We start from the raw sequence: 15,503 nt of genomic DNA on the forward strand, positions 1-15,503 counted from the left end.
CTTAAGAATCAAAAGTTCATTTGAAAAAAAGATGGGATGTGGAAAAGTGTTCTAGAAAAAGTATTTTAGATTAAAAAAAAAAAAATTTAAATACACATTTTGAAAACACTATATATTTAAAATATTAAGGAATTATTAAGTGTTATTATGGTTGGTTTTATGTTTTCAGAGTACGCATTCAAATTACAAGAAATAATACATCTGGAATTTGCTTTACAACAATCCAGACACAGAGAGAAGTGAGGGATTCTGTTCATGAAACAAGATTAACCATGAATTGATAACTGTTAAAGGTGGTTGATAGACCCACGGGGGAGATTCATTATACTCTTCTGCCTACTTTTGTATATGCTTTATATTTTCTATAGTATTTATATGTGTATAAATAAATATATCTATACACATTTTTAAATATGTATAAATGATAAATAGATCTGTGTATGCATATGTAAGTTTGCATGTATATCTATAAATTTATGTGTATAATACACATTCACATTAGTAAGACCGTGAAGTAAGTTTATCTCTACCCTACACTGAACATTGATTCTCCAGCTGTTTTTTGATGAAAGTCTTGATGTCTGTCATTCTTGCTGAAATGTTCACAAGTTCATTCTACTGGGGGTGCCAAAAAAATGTATACACATGACTTGTATTCATCTTTTGTTATCAGTGTATACTGAGTATTAAATTTTAATACAGTTTTTTCCTTTCTTAAAATATATGTACTTTTTTTTTTTTGGGGGGGGGGGCACCTTCTGTATAGTCACTATATGTCCGTCCATCCTGTGGTACTTTTTGAAGATACAGTCATCACTTTCAAGGTTTCTACTTTCATGAAGCTTACATTATCGAGGAGGAGACAGGCATTTACGAAGTACACAAATGAATAAGCAAGAGAACTATGAAATTGGGCAGGAAGAGAGTGTGCCATCCATTCCCAAGGTTTGTTCTAGATTCTTCTCCGGGACATGCTCAGAGAAACTTGCCTTTGTTCACCATGGGTGAAGCAGCCCTACTAAACACTTAAAAGCAGGGTACACACTGACATTTAAAACAAAACGTAGCATTTTGTGAGGACCAAACCGACTTAATGTTTGTCATTTGACACAAAGTTAATTGAACTCCTCAGGCATGGACTAAGGATTTAATTATGTATTTACACCGCCAGCACTCTCAATAGACTGTGAGTTCCTCAATGCCGGGGCTGTATTTTATTGATTCTTCTTTCCCCAGCACTCTGAAAGGGTCTGGCACAAAGGGTTACTAGAAATATTTGTTGAATAGGTGATTAAAAAATAAATGGATGAGTAAATTTCATGGTACAAATTATTTATAGTATTTATAGGGTATAAAGATTAATATTCAAATTCGCAACTTTAGATTAAACTAGTATATGTAAAAACTGACTCACTACTTCTGTCACTGTGAGCACGATTCATTGACACAGAGAGGCTCCCCAATTGTCTTTACTTTAAACCATTTAAATGCACAAACCTATGCTTACCTTTTTGTGACTCTAAATTTCTCTATAAAAATATAAATCATTGTACAAAATTACCATGCTTATTATCTCTGCCTTATTACTTCAATAATTTACTTTGAAATCCAAAAACATTTCCTCAAATATCATTTGCCATAAACCATTTGACCTTTTGAGCATTAAATAATTCTGATTTCTTATTTTCAAGTTGAAGGTTTTTTTAAAAAAAATAGGTAGGAGCATTTCTCGATTACTATTTTTGTCTCAAAACTTCAGGTCATATGCGAAATGAGAATGAAAAAAAAAATAATCCACTTTGCTTTTGGAATTATTTGTATATACGAACATTCTAATATTCCATCTTTTCTTAGGTAAAATTTTCTGTTTTGTTCAGAGGGATGACTTCTGCACTGCAGAAAGGTTTTGTTTGGTTTGGTAGGTCCCTGATTTTTCTTTTAAATGCAGGAACTTAATCTCTTATAAATTTACAGCAAGATATTAATCTCCTCCACTACCCAATAAGTGACCCCCACTACCACCCCATAAGTCACTGCTTAGAGTAGAGTGTGATATTTCCTTCTCCCAGGAATGTTTGTTCTCAACCCAGATCTGTATGTCCCACTGTGAAAGCTTACCTTGGTTTTCTATTCAAAGTCAGAGCATTTCTCAGCAACCCCCTTTTAAAAATCACCAGTGCAATATGGGCCATTTTATTTTTAATTCACGTTTCCAAAATTTCACAGCCCAAAGATGAAGAATGCGTAGACTCTTTGTAGTTGCAGGAGCAAATTTATTACATTTGTAAATGTGGCTAACATTTGAAGTTTGGCCTTCTATCTTTTCCATATTTAGCACAAGATGATAGGTTTCCAGTTCAGTTATACCCCCAGCACCAGGAATGTACACAATACTAAATGCTGCTGTATGGTCTGAGTAAAATCCTATCAGCCTCCATGGTCCAGCTCACCATGAAGGCTTCTTTGACTCCGAAGGAGAGGTCAGTCACTGGTCCCCTATGCTGTGGAGGTGCGCATGTGTCAGTTTGGCCATCTTGCTATCCCTGCTTCTTTCTCATGATGACTGCATCCTGGGTGAGCATTCTCCTCCCACTTTCTAGTCCCTGTGCATCTTCTGGAACCCCTCATATCCCTTCAGCAGTTCATGACACAGGCCCACGTCATCAGTGTATTCCATTCCCAGGGCCTCAGTGATTGGTTCAGGAAGGGGCGCAAAATCTAAACCAGGCCAACAGGTATCATTTTGGGAACTTTTATTGGAACTGGTGGGAAAGATGTGCATTTTCATTGGGATTGCTGAATTGAAGAGGATAACATCCTCAAGCTGCAGGGGGCTTTGTTACAAAGAATGCTAGCTGGATAAAGAAGCCAAGATAAAGGAGAGAGAGAGAGAGAGAGAGAGAGAGAGAGAGAGAGAGAGAGAAGCTGACTTGCTTAGTAGTCCTGATACTGTTACACTTGTCTGCTATAAGTGTTAGTGTTATTTGTTAGCAGGTGAATCTATATACTGCACTGTGCGCTCCTTCAGAGTAACTCAGGATTTTAAATTTGGTGTTTTTTTCATACTTTTCTCAACCAGGGTTACTTATATGAACCACAAAACACATACACAAAAAATGATTTCATGACTATTTTTTCAATTCACCAAAGGATGCTGTGATGGTTACCTTTATAGCTTAACTTGACTAGATCATGGGATGCCCAGATATTTGGCTAAATATTATTTCTGGCTGTATCTGTGAGGAGGTTTCTGAATAAAATTAGCATTTGAACTGGTGGACGCAGCAGAGCAGTTTTCCTTCCCCAATGTGATGGGCATTACCCAATCCCCTGAGGACCTGAGGAGAACAAAAAGGCAGAAGAAAGAAGAGTTTATCCTTTCCTGCCTGATTGCTTCAGTTGGGACATCCATCTTCTCTTGCCCTTGACACTCCTGGTTCTCAGGTCTTCAGACTCAGACTAAATTATACTGCTGACTTTCCTGGGTCTCCAGCTTACAGATGGCAGATGGTGGGACTTCTCAGCCTCCATAGTCATGTGTGTCAATTCCTTATAATAAATCTCTTCATATATATATATATATATATATATATATATATATATATATATATCACATCTTATTGGTTCTGCTTCTCTGGAGAATCCTGACTAATACAGATTTTATATAACTAACACCATTCTAGATGCAGAGGAATGAAATTAAATGCAACGGATACCTAAGGGCATTCAGAATTAATTTCCTCATAGACCCTCTCCCCTTGAAAAGGTCTTAGTTTTTTACTGTGGTTTCCAATGATTTCTATATTTTCAGACATAAAAACTTTTCATTTCTCTCTATAATATCGAGGTCTTGTTTCTATACTCCAGACCCTAATAAATACACCCACTTGTTCTTTCAAACACGATATGTGCAGATGGGGAGTCAACATAGATCTCCCCAAAAGGGCTCCTCTCCCTGGATTTCCCTTCCGTCAATGTCACCAGAAAATGGCAGTCATTCTTGACTATATCCTCATCCCATAAACCTTAACAGTATTTATTTCTATAGATTCTGTCAAACATCTCTTAAATCTATATTCCCAAGTCAATATTGATTGCCATTGCTTGAGTCAGATACATTATTTCATATCGACTGTTTCAAAATCTCCTAAAAATGTTCCTTTCTTCCCGCCTCATTCCTTCACACCCATCCCTCATAGCCACCAAGACCATATTTCTAAAATACAACTCTCAATATGTGTTTTGATCTCCCCACACTCTGTCAGAGCTAGAGTTAGAACTCAAACCAGGTTTGTCTGTTCCAAAGCCTATCTTTCCCTGTATGTCATACTACACTTCCTGAGTTCATCTAGAAAAAGATTTTTCAAATATTTTTTTAAGCTGTGTAGCACTTGATTCAAAAAAAATCAATCATGGGCAAGTTAAAAATAGAAAACAGAAATTGGAGGTATTCTTGTTAAAGCAGGGGGAAAATACCATGCTTCTCAGCCTCTTCATGGCAACTTCACATCTCCACACAACTTAATTTTGCAAATCACTGATCCATTTTACAGATGAACAAACTAAGGCCTCTCAAGTTTCAATATCCTACCTTGTTACCATCTTTCCTACCTGTGATTCAGCTCTCTTCCTATTTTATCAATCTGCTTTCTTGAAAGATAATGGATAAACTATTATTTTGAAGAACTCATGTCATATGTTCATGAATAAGGGGAACTCATTTTATTAAATTGAAACTACTGGTGATCTTTTCATAAAGCATAGAATTCTTTGGTAATGCCAAATACTCATCTTTTGATTCATCTGTTTTGGAAGTTTGGTTCGTAATTATCAAATTTTCTCGTGGCCTAGATTCCATTGTCACTTAATCTACATAGAGCTTGCCCCTACGTTACACCACTTTGTGACAGCCTGCTTACTTGCTGTTTTGTTTTCTTTTTATTAAAGTTTATTAGGGTGAGAGTCGTTAGTAAAGTTACATAGGTTTCAATTCTGTAATACATCATCCATATATCACATTGGGTATTCACTACCCAGAGTCAGTTCTCCTTCCATCACCATGTATTTGATCCCATTTGCCCTCATCTACCACCTCCCTCTCTCCTTACCTTCTGGTAACCACTAAATTATTGTCTATGTCTATGAGTTTTTGTTTCTTTATTTGTAACAGCCTGCTATTTGTGATGAGCTTATTTGGCCTCTGTCTGTATTATTTGTTATGGATAAGTATCCTGGAAAAAGCAGAATTTGTTGGTGGCCTTTACCTCTAAATCTCCTTTGGATAATTGTGATTTGTTTTTATTGAGGTGCAATTGACATATAACATTATATTAGTTTCAGGTGTATAACATAAATTATATATATATATATATATATATATATATATATATATATATATATATATATAAATGATCACCACACTAAGTCAATAGTTGTGATTGTTTTCATGGCTTTCCAGACCTTTTTCTAAATTCAACTAATTCTGCCTAACAGGTTGTATTCCACTGCATGAATCTTTAAGAAGTCTGAATCAACTATAGTTGCCCATAAGACTTGAAATGGACTGTGTGTTTATAGAGAGATAGATGGATCCCCCACCTTGTCTCTTCCACTCCCCAAATCCAGTTCATAAGCAGCAATTTTCTGTGTTTAAAATGACCCTTGTGTAGTTAAGGATGATGAGGTACCTTGAGATATAAAACATAAATGCCAGACAGTGTGGTTTGTGTGGAGAACTGAGGAACAGAAGACAAGCTCCCAGAAACACAGGACCCAAGGACAAGAAAAGGGAAATGAGGACTGTAGGTGAGGACGATCAGGGACAGACTGTTCAGGAGGCAGGGATGGTGTCAAGGAACCGCCAATCCAGGGTGAGAGAGCAAATGAGAAAGAATCCAGAGTGTGGAGCTAGTAGATTAGGTTAAAGCAGAGAAAGACCTTGGCCATGATGATGTCCTTGAGACCTGTCTCTGATGTGAATGTAGCACTCCATGTATCGCCAGTTTGGGCCAGTATAAATGGCTATGCTTTTGTGTCCTCTCCTTCCTTACTCCTCCAGGTCCATCCACTAAAACTGAGGGCTGGGTCACATAGGACCACTCACTCAGACTGGGATACAACTTCAAAATCACAACATTCTTAGGTGAAATGATTACATTTCTAGATGTGACTCTAAAGCAGTCTTTCATTAAAATGATGTTTCATTCCAATCTTGGGTTCTGAGGAAATTTTGCAAAGTTCTTTTGCTCACAAAAAGAAAAACTTGGCACATATTTTTCTGTTCCCATTTAAAAAGCTACATATTGCAGTATTTTTTTTTTTTCAAAATTGACTACCGTATGATATCCATCTTGTTATACAATGACATAGAAAACCGCTGTAACACATTTTCTGCATCACCAACATTAGCCATGATACCCATGGAGTCAGACATATAGGAAGGAGGTGTTGCAACAAACAATTCCAACACTTTCTTTAGTTCTGTGCCTTTGATGTCTGTAAGTACCAAGCTGCAATCACTGAGAAATAGCCTGTCATGGCACCTGTTTCAAACTTCACGGGGGTGGGGAGGATGGGGATTTGTAATAACCCTTGATAATACTGTCCCCAATTTTCTATACAATGCCTTTATACCCAGAATTTAACTAAAAACCCATTGAAGGAAAGACAAGCCTTCAATGTCTGCATAGCATAGGAAATCAATACATACTTCTTGATACAAAATTTAAATTAATTCACATTTTTTTCAAGACCTACTAAAATCAAATGAGAGAGAAATCCAAGCTACAATTTAATCCCAGAGTAAATCTTCAACTTTTTTTCAACCAACAAAAAGAGCATTTGAGAAGAGGCTTGTTACTAATTATATTTTGCTGACATATGCCAATTATATTCAGCAATATTGTTCTCCCAGCCTGTTGGGTCACGTAACAGCCTGAGAGAACAATGATGCTGAATTAACAATTGCAATGAAAGCTTTCAAGAATCTCTTACTCAATTAGATGCTGACAAATTTACCTGTAAGTCATAAAAATTTTATGAAATTTAAATAGTTTCATAAAGTGCGTGTACTTCACACAGCGCAATTGCTCTGAGATATGGAGTCCATTTTTATATATTTATAATGTCCCTTTCTTATATTTAAGTGACTTAGTAATTGTGCATTTTTTTAGCCATTTTATCACATAATGTATGTATTAAGTTGTCGCTGCCAGTCATTTGAAACTAATATAGAAAATGTAATTCAACGATTCAATAGCCTTCCAGTGATGTCCAGTTGTTTTACGATGCTCGACAAATCATTTAACCTCCAGAGGTCCAGTGGTGGTAGGTGCTAAGAAAAGACTAACCACAAATATCAAAATTAAGCCCTAAAATAATGTTTTTAAGCACTCATGATTCCTAGAAACAGAAATAGTCCTATTGAGGTACCGCAATTGACCACCACCATGTGCATTGCTGTCTCATCAGGAATGAAGTGTTTAAATTTATAAAACAACTGTTTTTATTAAATTATTATTTTAGAAAACTGGAAAATGTTTCCGCAGCCATTGTATAGACAGAAAGGTAGAGGTACAGAGCTAGGATTGCGCGACCCAAGTATCACATAAACGGTCTCGCCCAGACTGAAATGGGCTCCAAGAGTTTCTCTGGACTCCATATTGATCTCCCTGCTTCTGTGGGGACTTCAAAGATTGTTCAAACCTTGAGAATGCACAGTGACAAAAATCTTCAGGAATACAAGATCACGATCTTATATATCTATTTCTTATTCTTTTGATTGATTGATTGATTGATTGATTGACTTAATAATCTATCTGTAAGTAGTTCTATACATATAGATATATAAATGACAAACTCCTTGAAAACAAGAATGATGCAGTCCCTCACTGAAAGTCCTCAGTAAAAGTCATTGATATGTTCTTGGAAACTGCAACTTTAAGCAAAACAGCATATAACGAAACCAATTTTACCACAGGCTAATTGAGATAAACAAGAGTTAAATTTCTATGGCATATTTATGGTCACAAAAGCATCACCAAACTTCTAAATAAGACCCAAAACACTTCTAATATTAAACATTGAAATAAATGTGAGCTATACATACATTTAAGAAAGATGAATAAAAACAAGTAAGGTAATTTTTGTCCAACCCACTTATTCCAGTTCAAAGTCATGGGTGGCTGGAGCCTCTCCTGGGAGTTCAGGGCCCAAGACAGGACCCACCCTGGACAGGATGCCTTTCCGTCGCAGGTCACACACACACATACTCACTCAGACAGGAATGATGTAGACAAGCCAGTCACCTCATGTGCACATCTTTGGGATGTGAGAGGAAACCAGAGCACCCAGAGAAATCCTACACAGATACAGGCAGGATGTGCGGACTCCACACAGATATGGCCCTGCCTAGGAATCAATTTTTTTTCTTATCAACGTTATAATGAAACGACGTGAAATGAAATAACATTAATTGAGGATCTGCTATATTTACTTGCTTATATTACAGACAGCTCATATTACAAAAAATATTATTGTCTTTACCTGAAGCAAACGTGACTAATTCCATGTGAAAACGATGATGGCAAACTTTTGGTACCTCACCTATAAGCTGACTTGACTTAGCATAAACACCATGTTGAGCAAGACAGATTTTGACCTTCCTTAAAATTTTATCTTTTCATTATTTTTTGTTATCAGAATTAGCCACCTTTCAAATAACTTTCATGTATTATAAGACGTGTGTTTCACACAAGAATTATTAGGACAACATTATATATAAAGTGTCCAGAATAGTATGGAATGCCTTCCTAAAGCACTCCTGGGCTGTGCCAGGAGAAACTGAATAATTTAACAGGAAGTTAAAAAAAAAAAAAGGAAATCCAAGATAATGATGTTTCCCTTTAAAATAAGCATATTAATATATTCCCCAGTCTTATAAGCCCTTGTAAGTTTATAAGTTTCCCTTGATACTTTCTATTTTAAAAAAATATGTCAAGATCAACTGAGATTTCCTTTCTATAACCATTTCTCAAAACATGGATTCTGGCTACTGGTTCAGAAGTCAATTAGAACATTTATGTGGGTTGTGGGTACCCTACACTTAGTCTCATTTACATGATCTCTTTACACTCTGGTAGCTAAATAGCTTATGGAGCCTTTACTTGGGTTTGTATCTGACCTTGACCACTGAGGTTTTTCTAAAATGCTTCTTGCTTGTGCAAGGCAGCCATTGTTCTAGCAGTTCTTCCTTTCAGCTTGAGAAGACTTAAGGTCATGAGATATGGCCCCTTCTCTGACCCAGTTATCTTTGTTTGGCTTTTTCTCTTGAAATTATCTTGTGCTGACTTCCATAGTTGCACTATCATTCATTCTTTCCCTTCTCTCATCCCCTCCCTCTTCCCCTTACTTGCACATACACACACATGCATGCATACGCACACAGAGGAAAATCTATATGTGTCAGACATTCAGCAAGGGAAAGACAAAGGCACTGAGTTAATTACCCATCATTTACTGCTGCTGAGAAGAGCAGATGGCAGCAGACGATATGTAAATGGCAAGGGGCAGTGAATTATTCGATTTTTTTAGATTAATTGTCGATGACAAAGGAAGTGATTACAGGGTGTGACATTTATACAAATGTATACAGTACATCACACTAAAAAATAGAGCTTAATATTATTATGAGGATGTCAGGCATATGAACACTATTGTCACAATACAAAGCAACAAATTTTACAATAACCCAAGAATATGCTCTCCCTTTACCTTAAAACTTTAGGGACTCCAGACTCTGAAACATAAGATGAACTCTAGTCTGAATTAGCCCTCCCAAACCTAAGCAAATTAAATAAGATACAAAATATAGAGAATGCACGATGCAGTAAAATAGTGTTTACTGGAACGTGAAACAAAACCGTATTATTTGCTCACAACAGATCTGATGCCATATCGGTGAGTAGACTGTAAAACAGAAAAGGTGCTAATAAAATACAGGCTCGAAATAGAAATTAAAATTAAAGGTGCTGTTTGGCTGTGAGGCCTCTTTAGGTGGTGTAGAGGAAGAACAAATTAAAAGAGAAAAGAAAAAGGACTGTTTCTATTACATCGACATACTACCCTAACAGACACACACACAGAAAATCTCCCAGTAATTTTCAAGGTCAAAATGAAGAAATTTCTGGCCAAGTTTTCCTTCTAGGTGATATACACATATGTATAAACATGAGCCCAAGAGCACAGACAACGGGCCACACAACACACACACACACACACACACACACACACACACTCACACTCACACTGCTGCTTCTTTGCAGGAGGGAAGCACAGTAGCCTGTATTTTCTGTTGCTTCAATAATTAATTGGTACATGAACAAATCAGATGCTTTCCTTTGCAGATCAGAGAAACTGCCTCATCACTGAAATGTTTTCAATCACCCCGTTATTAAATCTATATGGTGTAATACTATTGAAAAAAGAGGGAGCCATTGAGCCATATTTGTTCCCTGAAAGCATTCCAGCCACTGTGATTTTGTCCCTTTGGATGAGAGTTTAGCTCCAAATATCAGCATATAAAAAGATTGAAATATTAGTGAAGGTCAACCAGTACCTGGAAAAGTTATGTAAATACCTGGATCCCATGACAAAAAAGGGACACTTACTTTAGCAAAGATTACTGTGGAGATGTACTCCCTGTGTACTGTGTCCTGCACTTCAGAGTATAGTGCCTATGACTTTCAGTTCATCGTTGACAAGTAAAAAGAAGCCAAACAAAGTCATTTTTCATATATGTGAAAGGGGAGGTATTCTAGAAAAATTTACGTGTAAAAAAAGAATTCTGGGAATACAGGTAAAATCCTAAAATATTAAAATAGTAGCCTATAAGTAATTTGGATTTTATTAGAAGTCTCTCTTCCCTAATTTATAGGAAAAGAAAACAAAAGACAAGGGGAAATATAACTGTTAATCAAACTCTACATGAATACCCAAATTGTAATTGTGTTTAAAGTGTTCTGTTCTAGCAAAATGTTTTGTAAATTAAAAAAAATTGAAAATGCTTTTATAGATAATCACACCTAATTTTATTTACTTGGTAACAAATTATGGTAAGGACCTATGTTATAAACATACTATTCAAAATAAACAAGGATTTGTTTATTAATGTTATCAGATCAAAGTATGATACATAGAAAAATGTTAGCATGTCAAAGCCATTATAGTAAAAATAACTGCATGCCTTTTGAAAAAATATAGATTATAAGTATAGAATGTATTAATATGTATTACATGAAAACATAAACATAAAATGAATTCATTTTACATAGTTTATATACTAATGGTTTACCCAGAATGTTAAATTATAATCTGTATTTGTATTCAAGAAGATCTAGAAGGAAACATTTTTTGTTAGTGAATATAGGTGTTTATGAAGATGCCAATATTTCTCAATGACATTTAGAGAATATGTTAAAAGGATAATTTTGGAGTTTTAGGTAAATATATCTTAGAAAATATATCCAAACTTCAAAATTATTTATTTAAATTGAATATGTTATGCCATCAAAGCACCTCTACATCAAATGAAATAAACATTTTCAACTAGACATAATAAGGGGGGGGTTAAAATTTTTAAAAGCTCTGTGCTCATAGATATAATAAGCCCATGCATTTCAAAGAACAGTGAAAGCAATCAGATAAATCATTCCTTAACATCAGAAGACTAAGATCTATAGTCCAAAAATAACTTATTCTTTTAGTTTATTTTTTGCTTATTTTAATGCATATGTTATAAGCTTCTCTGATCTGAAAATAGAATAAATGACTAGGCCTAACATGAAAAAGTATGCTGCATAGCATGCATAGGTAGAAAAATAAATTTTTACTAGAGCGTATTCTTATGCCTTTATATAATACTTCACCTTTTTAAACAGTATCACTTATTTTTGTAAAATATTTTAGTAACATTTTGCATTATGCATGCACACAAACATATATTTTGTGTATTAAATATTTACAATGCATTTTATGTACGTAATGCATCTCTTTACACCAACACTAAGTTATTTGCCAACAGCAAAGATAAAATATCTCCAAAGAGAGAATGGATGCAGCAGCTCCTTTTTCAGGTCCTTTTTTTCTTATAAAATGTAACCGAATGAGGTAATATTAATAGCACTTCAATGCATGGAATATCTCTAATTTGCCTACTTTCTTATTTTGAGATGGTGAGATGTATTTTGTCTTTTGAAAAGAACATTAATTCAAAGAATTAAGAAATTCCGTCTTGTAAGAGTAGACCTTCCATTTAATCTTTGGATGATTCTCCCAGTTCAATTCAACTGACTCCATTTTTATCAGTTCTATTTTTAAGGATAATACAGAATTTACTATAGCAACCTAAACCCAAGTAGTTTTCTCTCATTTTGTTTCTTGCTCTAACTCAAACCCATAGAGCCCTCTATTGGAAGGATTTCACGTTGCATTGCAACTATTTGGAGCACAGAAAATGTTTGGAATGCTAAGCTTTTTGAAATTTTCTGCTAACAAGTTTTATTTTAGAAGGCATAGGTCACCAGGTCACATGTAACTTCCCAAGACAACAGAAAACATTTGGTGCCAAAATAATTAAATACATAAGCACATGATACCTTTGTTCCAGAAGCTCCAATCTATGCTGCATTAGTTCAGGGAAGGATGTTAAACTAGCAGATTCTACTGCACTAGGTTCTTCAGTCAGTAAAACACTTGGATGCTGTTTTCACAGAAGGGAATTAATACAGGCATCGCATCTTTTGGTTTAGCCCATAAGAGTGATCTAGAGACGAGCGATACACTCATCAGACAGTAATCATTTAAATTGGTTCTAGGAGCTTTTAAAGTTAAAATATTTATAGATTCATTTGCAACAACAATATTTTCCTACATTTAAAAAGATGTAAAAAAAAGATGTAATCCTAAAGGAAGATTCCTGAACTCTTAAGGGTTATTTAAATTTATATATATATGAGGCTTTTTGTTTAGCACATTTTTAATATCAAATTGAGGAGAAAGACTGTTGACATACCAGGGTGCCAACACTCTTGGACAGCTTGGGGCTCCCATATGCCGCAAACATCCCTCTGGGTCTCCTGTAGGTTTCCTCAACTTATCCAGACTCCTATCTGGTTTCAACAGTGGCAGGTTTCTTATCACTTCCCACCATCCTTATGGCTGGTACCCTGAGCTGCAGCCCCATCTTCTCACAGAACCATCGTCGCGGATCCAACACAACCCTGCTTCCTCTCACATGAACATGACACATTTAACTTCATCTTTTATAAAAAGCATTGTCGCTCTGCATGCTAACTGAATGACTTTTATGGATAATGTGGCTGACTTCTTGGCTGGATGAAGACGCACCTTAGTTGACATTGAATACATAATTTTTAATACATTGTCTTCATGGAAGTTCCCTCTCAGCGCGTGTGGCAGACTGTTAGATCTGGAAAACCGTAAAAGGTTACCCAACAACTTAGAGAATGCTCAATCATATGAAAATGCCTATTTCAATCACATTTTTGGCAAATATTGATGGGTCATCTACCCGCCCCCCCAAAAAAAAATAGCATGTACATATCAGCTTGTCTTCTCCCAAGGACCCTTAACTTATATGATATAAATTTTCTTAAAAAGTCAAACTAATTCACCTCAAAAAAGGCACATGGCGCGTGCATTCGCCCCAGGCAAAGGGCACTAGGTCTATTTTTTAAAAGATTCAATTATCCCACATTATTTAAGAAGTTGTCAGAAATTAGGCCTCAGAAACCTTCTCTACATGAAAGGAAATGCTGATCTTCTTACCCCTAAGCCAAACCACAGCTTTTCTTTTTCTCTTTTTGACACAAAGAATCTCTTTTATCCAGAATCAGCAATGTTTTACATTTTGGCACATTTGCTGTCTCTCTGATTCTTCTGAACCATTTGAGGGTAGGCTTCATATATCATACCCTTTTATCCTTAATACTTTAGTGTATGTTTTCCAAGAATAAGGCTATTAAAGCTTTTCTTTAGAACTTTTTTGAGTGCAGTCTCCAATAAAACTGGTTGAAAGTTTATATAACACATTATCTATCTATCTATCTATCTATCTATCTATCTATCTATCTATCTATCTATATTTTCCTGAGGGAATGAAGGAATAAACATAAGATAGGGAAACAAAACTAAGGTAGGCATGAAAATAAGCAATGGCCCGTAAGTCAAAATTTGGGAAGGAAAGTTGGGAATAAGCTCTCAAATAATCAAGAGGATTGCTCTGCTTCACCTTCTTGCTTTAGCTTTCAGGGGAATCTGTACTGGAATGACTCTCAAGTTCATTTGCTACAGGCCTTTATGTCTATTATCTCATTCAGTAAAGAGAAGGAGAGAAGGTAGTGGGAATGACGGGGTGGGAGGATTTGACATTGGTAAATATAGGCAAAACCAATCCAAGGTGTTGAGACAATGAAATTGGAGTGAAAAGGTCAAAAGAGTGAATGGCATTTAAAAAGTAATTCCAAGACTAATCTATAGAATTACAAATGAGATTTGGAGGGAAGGCCAGCTTTCTTAACCTTGAATTCATTTGCATAATCCTCAAGAATTTTCTTCAGTAACTGTAAGGTAAGGAAGGATTTCAGTTATACAGAGAATGGTACTCAAAATTTCAACCGAAGGACAGAGCAAAAGCTTGAACCAAAATTAAATTCAAGGGTTTGGTGTATATTTACCAGCTGATCCTGGCCACTTGGTCTCAATTTCCTGAGCTCAACCCACAGAAACTGGGAAAGGTACATCTCTCTGGTGAGCGGATTCACCCCTGCTGTCTCCTGGGTGATGCGAGAGTCAGGTCTCTGGCCAGCATTCAGCACAAGAAAAGTCACTATGGCAATTAGAATTGCATCAGCATCTTGACAGACTTGGACGCCCTCTGGTATTTGGATCTCACGTTCTGAACTGGTGGACCTTCTGGATTCATCCTCTAGCATGAGTCTCTGCATGTCCTGCATGGGATTTTTTACTTGTCAGGTTTCCTGGGTTGATGCCTTTCTATCATTCGCATTTTTGCACCTGAATGCTCTTATTTCAAGAAAGAACATCACCTTTGAAAGATAAAGTAGTTAAAGAATAATGACTCTTTCAGGACAGAACACTAAGTATTTATATGTGAGAAAGCATGGCTTGCTTAAAAATAATTTGCTTAGCACCTCACCAAAGTTCTGATACTGGAAAGCAAAGACGGCTGTCAATAATCAAAATAAGAGTTGCCAGTGTTTCTAAAGAAAGTGGTTGCCAGGTGTATATGCACCTAGTGTCTTCATTAAAATATTTGGAGACAAGATCTCAACTGACCATAGTATCAGAACATCTGGTATTATTAGGTTGGTGCAAAAGTAATTGCAGTTTTTACAATTATTTTTAAGCTTTTAAACCACAATTACTTTTGCACCAACCTAATAATTTCTACCTGTCCTTATACC

The 15,503-nt window shown here is 35.8% G+C and overlaps 1 long non-coding RNA gene across 2 annotated transcripts in view; it reads right to left on the bottom strand.

The window, feature by feature from the left end:
* LOC109459784 (uncharacterized) overlaps nucleotides 1-12,748 on the bottom strand; it is an 83,884-nt gene extending 71,136 nt beyond the window's left edge. For both annotated transcript variants that reach the window (XR_002139438.2, XR_012491776.1), the window contains exon 1: nucleotides 12,654-12,748. This is a non-coding gene — a long non-coding RNA (uncharacterized LOC109459784). The remainder of the gene's footprint in view (nucleotides 1-12,653) is intronic.
* Between the last annotated feature and the right edge of the window lie 2,755 nt (nucleotides 12,749-15,503).

Source organism: Rhinolophus sinicus, linkage group LG14, assembly GCF_036562045.2.
Source record: "Rhinolophus sinicus isolate RSC01 linkage group LG14, ASM3656204v1, whole genome shotgun sequence".
Taxonomy (NCBI): domain Eukaryota; kingdom Metazoa; phylum Chordata; class Mammalia; order Chiroptera; family Rhinolophidae; genus Rhinolophus; species Rhinolophus sinicus.